Here is a 9,880-nt window from a genome sequence, read left to right on the forward strand (position 1 = left end):
TAAGAACAGTTGTACTTGAAACAAGCCTTGCATCTTTTATTGCAGATCTTAGGACTTGTTTACTTAAGTCTCACCAGATGGGGAATTCAAAATACTGTGCACGTGTATTGACTGCGCACGTGTTATTACGTTTGCTCCTTTAACTCCATTTCCCTTATGGCTTCACTGCCTGCAGTTCTGTTAGCAGTTCATGGTGTTTTTTTCAGCATAATGCAGTATGTTTGGTCATCATTTTCTAAATTTATTTTAAAATAGAAATCTACCAAGTGTCAACACTCAGAGCCATATGTACATATGTGTTGTATTTATACAAGATACACAGTATGTTCTGGTATGCTCTGTGCTATTTCCTTCTCAGCTCCTTTAGCAGGTGAGAAATACAAGGGGAGTAAAAGAGACACCAGGGTTTTTCACACAGGTCCACCTTGCCACCCTCAGAACCAGTAAGACTTGACAATTACAGCTCATTATTATGGGCCGTGATCTCCCTCCTTTGGTGCTGCGCTGGCTTCTACTTTGCTCATCCCCTGGTCTTCCTGACCGGTATCTCCATCCCTGTTGTTTCACTGTCTCCTTTGCATCCCTCCTGAAGACTCTCGCTTACAGGAGTCTTGCAGTCAGCCACTATCAGCAATGCAAAACTTCAACCTGAAAACTGAAAGAACTAGAAATAACAAAGCAGCTCTAGACAGGGGATCCTTAACTTCTCTCATAGCACGCAGACAGGTGGTTGTGGTCACTTTGTTTGGCTGCCCACCTTCTTGCTGGCAGTGACTGCTGTGCTCCCCAAACACAAGATTTTAGCACCAAAGAAGCTGTGCTTGTCTTGCTGGCACATGTGTATCAGAGTCCTAAAGATCAGCTCTCTGTGGCAGGGAATTTGCAGTTCTCTTCCTTAGCACTCTTTTGGCAGTATAATAGGTAATAACAGTAGAGATAGATATCAAAGCCTGGCTTTATCATTTCTCATAAGGCTAGAATGAAAATAATGAGGAATAATTTTATTTCTCAATATGTGAATAGGGAATATTTTATAATACCATGTGATTAATTTACTTGAAGAAAATGAAGTAGATTAGTTTAACATATGTACTACTTCTTTCCCCAGATGGTCATTTAACCAGATAGATATGCAAACCAACAATTAGAGCATCATTTCCACTGTTTATAGTAATGTTTTCCTGAGCACTGAGTCTTGGCCTGGTTAGCCAAAGGCTGGTTTGTGCAACAACTGAGCACACAGAACAAAGCTTTTAGCAGTGTCATGGAATGATAAAGCACCATCAGTGAAAACTTGGCCTCCTCTAGCCAAAAGGAATTTTGCCAAAAGCGTTTTGATTTGGGCTGAAATTTCTAACAAACTGGTGTCGGTCACTTCCATGATCTTCTCTTACTGGCTTTTAAACGGTGTCCAGAGGTGATGTTAAAATGTTGTTCTGTGATTTGTTCTGACTTGGTTCTCAAGTGGCATTCCCCTAAATGATCTTGTAAAGTCTTTGCTATTACTTAATTCTTTAGTTTTCTCAACTATTAACATGTGAGTGGGTTAATTACTATGTCTTGTGCTCTTGCTCTCGATAGTTTAGGGGTAAAATGTTATTTGGACACAAGATGACCCTTTCTTGGCTTCAAGGTGCTGATGGAAACGTTCTCCCTTCTGCTGCTATTGTTTTGGTGACGCTGTCCTGGCTACAGAAGCCCATCCTCCCTGCATTACCCGAGGGGCAGCTTGCATGCAGCGAGGCCGCAGTGCCTGATCCAGTCCCACTGGATTGGTGCCAGGCTGCTCCAATGCTCGTGATGTTCCACAGCTCAGCCGAGCTATCTGCAGGCAAAGGCCCACATAGGAATTCACATTGTCAGAGGGAAGTTTATTTTCCTGTAAAGCCTGAATGCACTTTATTGGCAACAGATGGGGCCTCAGCTCGTCAGAGGCACTCTTGGCATTGACTGAACTTCCATGGTCACGTTGTGGCTGTTGAAAAGTTTTCAGAGAAGCTGCTCGATGTTTCCTCAGTAGCTGTTTTGAATTCTGTGGTAAATAATGAGCAGAGGTCTGCTGTGCTGCCATTTTTTTTCATGGGGTTTTAAATGGTTTTTGTGCTAAGATGAATTTTAATAATTTCTGCAGTATGCCATTAGTTAAAATGAAGCAGAAAAAAACCAGTTATTGAACTAGACTGCTGTGATTGGAATCTATAGCTGATATATTAAAGCCCCGCTGTCATGTTTAATAATTGACTCAACCCACTGGCAATTCTGGAAAAGAAAATGAGCATTAATAATAAGTTAACTGATCATTATTTCTTTTTACCCCTTACTATTAGAACAATATCCTGTACTAAATCAAGTAAAAAATACAATAATTCTATATCGTGCATACTCTGTGCTTTTCTACCTCTTCTATTCCCAACACTGCTTCTACGCAATTACTTCTCTTATCAAAGCCTCCATTTGCTTCCTTGGTGTGCATAGGCATGAAGGGAGCCTTTATGAGATGCAAATATTATTTAAAACATCTTTGTTTTCACCTGAATCGAGGAGAAATGATCTACATTCAGACAGGCAGTACTTGAAAGCACTTTCTGTGCTCTCATTGTCTTCTAATTCCCCAGGCTGCTTTGGCAAAAAGATGGTGATAACAGAAACACCCAAGTGAAGTGGTAGGTATATTGCAACACATGAGCCTCTCTTATGAAGCTCCCAGCAATTGGATTGATAAGCTTTGGCTAAATACCACCTCCAGTTGCACTTCGGCTGGAGCTCCCTCAAAAGAGCCATTTTAGTTTGTAACTTATATCCTCCATCTCTGCAGTCTGTAACAAACTCATCTTGCAGTCCTTGCAAAAAAAGAAAAAAAATGCCATTTTTGCCCTGAACTTACTAATACTTTTGAGAATCTGAGATAGGATGGAAATATTGCCCTAATTCAGAGTATTATCTCCTGCTGATGGCTCCCCAGCCCGTGCCTAGAGTGAGAAATGCTGGCAGCTGGGGAGAGCTGCCCTCTGCAATATAGAGCCCACACAGGGCCTGTAGTAAGCCAGATTCCTTGGTACATTTACCTCTTCTGTTTGGTATGCCTTTTATTCTAGGAGAAGACAAAACTGCTCAAACAGAAACCTGGGCTTAGTGATGTCAATGAGAGCTTATCAAACACTGGGTGATGCCCACAGCTGATGGTTTGCCCGCAGCAGATTGGTCTTTTTATCGTTATTCATAATTAAGATGCTGAATTTACAGATACACCTGTTTGAGGAATGGCTGAGCCTCAAAGCCATGCTTGTTTGCGTCCTACAAAAGGTTGATGTGTGTTTGGGTAACAGTGGTCACTGGGCACAATTTGCCTTCATTATTTCTTGGTCTTCTCCCCCAGCCCCAGCTGTGCCTGGTGAGAGGTGTGGGCTGGCACTGGCTTTCCATGGTGTTTTCTCAGACGTACTGCTGCAGTCCTTGCTCAGACTGATGACTTTGAGTGTGGTAAATGGTGGGTATGGAGGTGTTGTAAACAGAACTTTCTGTATGACAGGGCAATTTTTCTAGAGGTTTACTTTTAACAAGCTATTTATGGTGTGCACTAAAAATACTATGGTTTCTAGAGTTTGAGAACTGCTTGAAAAATATTGCCTCCCATCTTATTAGGGTGGCCTATAGCATCAGCAGCAGGTGTTGGTGGTATGGCAGCGGAAGTTTAACTTCCCACCAGTTTTCCATTGCATTTTCTTGCTGACACAATGGTGTTTGATAGGGAACTGCAGGTGAAGCAAAAGAGTGCAATTGAAATGGCACCCACTGACTTCATCAATGCTTGCTGAACATTTATGGAGACCAAACAGTGGATATGAGTACAGCGAGGCAGTGGGCTGTGTTTTGGTGTTGGCGACACTGCCACTGGTGCATGTTGTTACAAGCACAGTATACAGGCTCTTCTTCATTGCTGGCAAAAATGCAAAGCTAACAGTGGTGACTATATTGAAAAATAGTGTTTTGTATCTAGGAAAACCCACTGAAAAGCACTTGGTTATTGTTAATAGTCTCACATGGGATGCTCTGAGCCCTTTGGCCATGGGCACAGACCTCCTGCTTCCTGGGAGATGGCTTTGGCCATGCCGTGCAGGTGGAGCTGTCAGACTCAGTCTCTCACCATTCCAGGTCCTGAGAACCTTTCCCTACTGCTTCTGGGTCTCCTGTGCAGGGCCATGCTGGGGCAGCTATGCAGAAACGCAGTGCAGGGTTTGCAGCTTGAGGAGGGACAAGCTGAGCATGCTCCCAGAGCCACAGCCCCTGCTCTGCAGTTATCAGCAAAGGGAGCGAGTTCATCAGTTCTCTGAAGGGCATTGAGCTGTAGCTCTGTTTCAGATTTTCCCAAGGAAATCTCTCTTCATGAGAGGCTGCCCTGGGGTCAGCTTCCTGTTAGCACAAGGGCAACAGGAAAATGTCTTCCAGCGCTCACCTTCCATGCCTGTGATAAATGGAGTGATGAAATCCAAGGAAAGCCCCTGTGGAAGTCATTGTCCCGCAGTTTGGGAAAGGAAGGACAAAAGAACTCCCTGATCTTACTAATTGGATGTAGGGCTGACAGAAGAATGTGTGGATGGATGTGGGGGATGTGCAGGGATGTGAAAAAGGTATCAAGGTATTTTTAGAAGGATCAGAATTAATGTTACTTTTCTGTACAACTCCCCTTATAGTGAAGCTAGCTATATTAATATCCCTAACAGTTTGAAACAAGTAATTGACTCAGTGCACTGGAGGATATTTACTCGCTAAAGTTTCTTTAGATAAAGCCCCCTGATACTATGTTATCTGACACTTCTTGCTTTTCTATATTCAACAGGATCCAAAGTACAAGCCTTTACTCTGGGAACCATTGCCAAGGAGATGATTATTCATTAATGGGGGATAAGGAAAAATTGGCTTAGAAAAATCTCACATCTCTGGGGGAGTCTCTGCGTTAATTTTCTGTCAAACTCCTCTTGGTATTCTGTGTAAGCATTACTCCAAATTAATAATGCAAAATAACTAGAAAGTTGCAGAAACCCCAAGGAGAACATTGCATTTTTTTTAGCCGAAATGAGTTTAATTAATATTGTTTGATGCATCCATTTGCCCCTGAAATCTGCTGAACTATTTCTGGCACAGGTACCTGAATAATTGCTTCACTGTGCACTTTATATAAAAAATATAAAGGACATTTTATCTCTCAATTAGAATTGGTGGAATAGTAATTCCAAATAGGGTGTTTGATTAATTGTCACTATCATTACTGAGTATGTTTCTTATGAATAAATGCCCTCATTAATAAATCAATTTTATAGAATATAAATACATTTTTGGGAGGTACTTCCACCACTCACTGAAGTAATTGTTCTTGAATATTTCTACTCCTTAAGCCAGCTGTATTCTATTAAGAAAGATACGAACCATAGTTCAGGGAAAGACTGTATATTTTTAAAGCCTGCAGGGAATACTTCTCTCATATCAAAATTGTTTCTATAGATATAATCTTTGACCTGGAAGCCCTGTGTTCTGAGCACAGTCTGTGAAGCAACAGGGCCCTGGAGACAACCACATGTGTGTTTGAAGCCCAGCGCTGCAGGGAGGTGAGGGGTGCTGACACCAGGTTTTGAATGAGCTGAGTGGCTTAAAGTAAGTGTTCTGATCTGCAGAGCCGTATTAAAGTGCCTTCAAGTGTAGCAGAATTTGAACACATCCCTTTCTGAGTGGTAATCTTGGGAACCTGGGCTATGCAGAAACACAGAAGGGCTGCTGCTGTGGTTCTTGCCTATCCCTAAATTTCATCTTGCTCTTACATTCACATTCTTAGTAGAACCGTACAAACTAATGACTGTTTAGCAATAAGGATTGAAAGCAATGCCTCCTCATAGCTCGAGTCTTGGAAGAATGACTCATTTTAGAAGGAGACTGACAGCATCTGTCAAAGCACAGACACACACTGTAGCCTTTTCCCACAGTTAAGCAGGTTCACATTTGAACATTTATCATGGTCTCTAAATTTTTCACTTGCTTCTCAGAAGATGGATCCAATCTAATTTTGATATTTTTATACAGTAGCAATCCTCTTTTCATTTCAAGAATCTGCTCTTTTTATTCCCGTGACCAATTGTTCATCGACTCCTTGTTGACAAATGCCAGTTACTGTGGTTGGTGGGAGGAATTCAAGGAAACTATGAATTACAGCTTGTCTCTTGTTGGCTCTTCACTCTGCAGTCCATCTGGTAGACAAAATTCCTCAGTGTAGTGCGCCGAGGGATAAGAATGCCTTTGTCCTGGGCAGCACCACAACCACTTCAAGGCACACACATGGCGTGTGGGGCTCCCTGCTCTGAGCTGCTGCAGACACCGCAGGAGAGAAGGGCTGAAGACCATTTGTGGAACAAAAGCATTTGCCTGCACTGTAATCTGAATTCAGTTTAATTGGGTAACTTGGTTGGAGGTGATTGAAAAGAGGTAAAAGTGCTGCTAAAAAGATACTAAGCCTCTTGTCCTGTACCGGGGACATACCCTTGACTATCAGGAATGCAACAAGCTGAGCTTCATCCCCAGGCATGTTTCTGTATCCTTTGCCTGTTTTCCCACTACTGGAAAAAACCTGCGAAGGCCTTCTAATTGTTGTTACAAACACAACAGCAACAGCTCCCTTGTGCACTGGTAAAACGTGTTGATGCCACCTGTTTCACTGGGAATTTCTTGGAATGAACCTTGCCCTCCGGTTCGTCTTCACAAATCTAATTGATAGAAAAAGTCTGGTTGTGGACTGTTATTTTATTTTTTAAGGATGGCCAGGGTCTCTGAAGAAATCCTCTTGTGCGGCCTTGCAAAAACAGGACAGCACTGCTGTGAGAAGGGACACAAGCAGGAGCTCCTGTCGCCCTGCAGCAATGTGCTCTAAAGAGCACAAGATCGTGTGGCTGTAGGAGAAAACTAAAGGAATTAAAAATAAAAAAAGTCCCAAACTACCCTTGTCTACTAATGCCTGTCTTGGGATCTCTAATGGCTATATGGGGTGTTAGCTTCATGGACTTCCAACTTCGTACCACAGAATTAAAGTAGAGGCCTTGCAGGCATTTCATATAACTTTTATTTTTTTAATCATAAGGGTTTTTTTCTAATATATTTCTCATCCCCCAGGTACAATATATCTAATATAAAACTAGACAACAACATGCAGAAGTGCTCAAAGGTTGGTGCTGAATGCTGTCCTGTGTTCTGGCAGACCTTTTATGTCCCCCAACATGTTCAGGGCAGGCTGGTACGCTTGCACAAAATATGCTCTGAAAAATAGTTGTGCTGTTTTTGGCACATGTAGTAATAACACTGTGCATTATTTGTTAGTGTATTTTTTACATAATTATGTTCTGTGTAGTATTTTGCTATATCCTATTTGAATTATTTTCATCATTCCATACACATACTGAGGAAATTCTCTTTACGGTTGTCTTAAAATTTAGAGAGGTTTTGCTCTTTCTAGTGGATCCTACCATAGTATTAAATATGAGAGACACGAATCCCACCAGTACGTCAATGTTACCAAGCAATGAGAAGATCATTTGCACTATTTTTTTAAAGAAGAGACCATATTGCCTCTGTCTCTCAGAAATATCAAATACCATTTCGTAAGCAGACATTATTTCTAATTATGCATTCATCTTGGGTCATTGTTTTTTTTGTGACCTTTATTTGAATTGACACATCAGTGAAAAGAGCAGCCAAACACTGAAGAAAGAGTGGATAATTCTCTCTGCCTGCCTGCTTCAGTGAGGATATGTTTACCATGTGCCTCATGAGGGATTTGAAATATGTGATTATTAATTAATGTTTTTGGTTCTTTTCCTCTCAAGTTTTTATAAATGAAAATAGAAGTGCTTCTCCCAGGTTTACCAAATTAGAATCAGAACTTCAGCTCTGAATGCTGGGAGAAAGAAAACCCCATTCTGTCATCGCTGAAGGTGTGATTGCAATGCGAAGAGCCCTGTAATCCAGGAACAACTTGTGAATGTGGGAGAGGAAACGACCACTCAGCCATGCATGCTGTACTTATATGACATTTCTTCAAGATGTGAAAGATGTTAAGAAGAACTATCTGCTGAATAAAAAGAAATAAATTGAAAACAAAGCTCGTACGTTGTATGGAATGCAGTGAAGCTGCAAGCCCACCCTTTTCAAGGAGTGGGGAGGATTAGGAGGCACCACTTCTACAGCACCCAACCTGTTCTGCATGCTGTGATTTAAATATTCTGGTAAGAGAAAGGGGGAAAAAAAATCTGCAAGATATTGTGGGTTAGGCTGTCCCTGTTCTGATTACAATACTGTGGCTTAGACTTTTTGATGTCGATCTGCCTTCTCGTCATCCCTTGTCTGGAGGACTCACAGTGGGAGGGGGGATTTCAGACAAATGCTGTCCTTATGCTACAGTCCTCAGTGATTTTTGGGTAATGTCTAAAGGAGGACCTTGCTGACATTTTAACTTGATGAAAACCCTGAGATGAGTTTCCTAGGCAACAAGGAAATGGTTGTGCTGATTTCCACCCAATAAAGGCAAACCAGTTATTTAATGGATGACTAAAATGGAACAAATATTTTAAATTCTTAAATACCACTGAGAAGAAACTAATTATGTAAAGCAAAAAGGCAAATTAGCATAAAATTTAGAAAAGAAGATATTTACATTTTATATCAGAAACATAGTCGCAGGCCAACATACAGGGCTGTGCCTAAAAGCGATCACGAGTCAGCACTTCCGCTGCAGGGGAAGCTGCAGAGCTTGAAATTCTCTTTTAGCACAATTAACAGATCTATTTTTTTCTATTTCTGCGTTGGCAGGAAAGTACCAGAGACACTCAATTCATTTCATCTTGAAAACTGCGAAGGAAGAGGATAGTTTGTAGGTACCAGGAATGGGCTCTCATTGAAATACAGTCCCAGCGTTTCTCAGCTGAGAGTTTCCTGCTCACCCTGTGCAGTCTGTAGGAAGCAGGACACAGGGGCAATGTAAAGTTGGAGCTCCAGATGCCAGGGCCTGCAGCTGCCTCTGCTCAGGGTCAGCCCACAGCACACGGCTGCCTCAGGGCCCCCAGGGCCCCAGGAAGCCACAGGTGCCAACGCGTCTGCATTGCACAACTTGGATTCTGGGCACACCGAGAAGCCTGTGGTCCTGAAGCTCTGCAGGTGAACTGGTGGGAAGACTGAGTTTGGACTGCAATTCATCCAAGGTTCATCAAACCAGGCACATTTTTTACAAAGTGGATTGATTTTGACTGATAAACCATTTCTGGACTGAAAAACAAGATAAAGAAATTGTTGGAGAGCTCTCAGCTGGGTCCTTGCCTGTGGTATTTGCTGAAAACAGAGGAGGCCAAAAGAGTTCAGATCACCAACACGGGGAATGTGTTGGCTGAAGAGACATCCATGGACTAAGATCAAGATGTTTCAATCAATCTCCAGAGGCCTGCTGGTGTCACCATTTGGGCCATGTACGCAGCTTCTTCATTCCTTCAGGAGCACAGCGCTGCACTGCCCCATGCCCACATCATGGCAGCAGTGTCTGCCCTGCGCCCACAACATGGCAGCAGCTGTTGCTCCATGCCCACGACGTGACAATAGTGTTTGCTGTGCACCCACGACATGGCGGCAGTGGCTGCCCCAAGCCCTCAACATGGCAGCTGCAGTTTCCCTGTGCCCACAGCATGGCAGCTGAGGTTTCCTTGTGCCCACAACATGGCAGCAGTGGCTGCCCCACACCCACAACATGGTGGCAGTAGCTGCTCCTGGCTCAAGCTGACTGCTGATGAGCTCATCAGGAACACTAGAAGACGGCCTTGTGTCAACACAGCCATCACAGAAGCTCTCTCCTCCCGCA

At 42.7% G+C, this 9,880-nt stretch overlaps 1 long non-coding RNA gene across 1 annotated transcript; it reads left to right on the plus strand.

The window, feature by feature from the left end:
- Positions 1-7,096: 7,096 nt before the first annotated feature.
- LOC125698796 (uncharacterized) lies at positions 7,097-9,737 on the plus strand. Its single transcript, XR_007379336.1, has 3 exons — positions 7,097-7,204; positions 7,863-8,261; positions 8,845-9,737. It is a non-coding gene; the product is annotated as an uncharacterized LOC125698796 (long non-coding RNA).
- Positions 9,738-9,880: the final 143 nt, after the last annotated feature.

This window comes from Lagopus muta, chromosome 11 (genome assembly GCF_023343835.1).
Source record: "Lagopus muta isolate bLagMut1 chromosome 11, bLagMut1 primary, whole genome shotgun sequence".
Taxonomy (NCBI): domain Eukaryota; kingdom Metazoa; phylum Chordata; class Aves; order Galliformes; family Phasianidae; genus Lagopus; species Lagopus muta.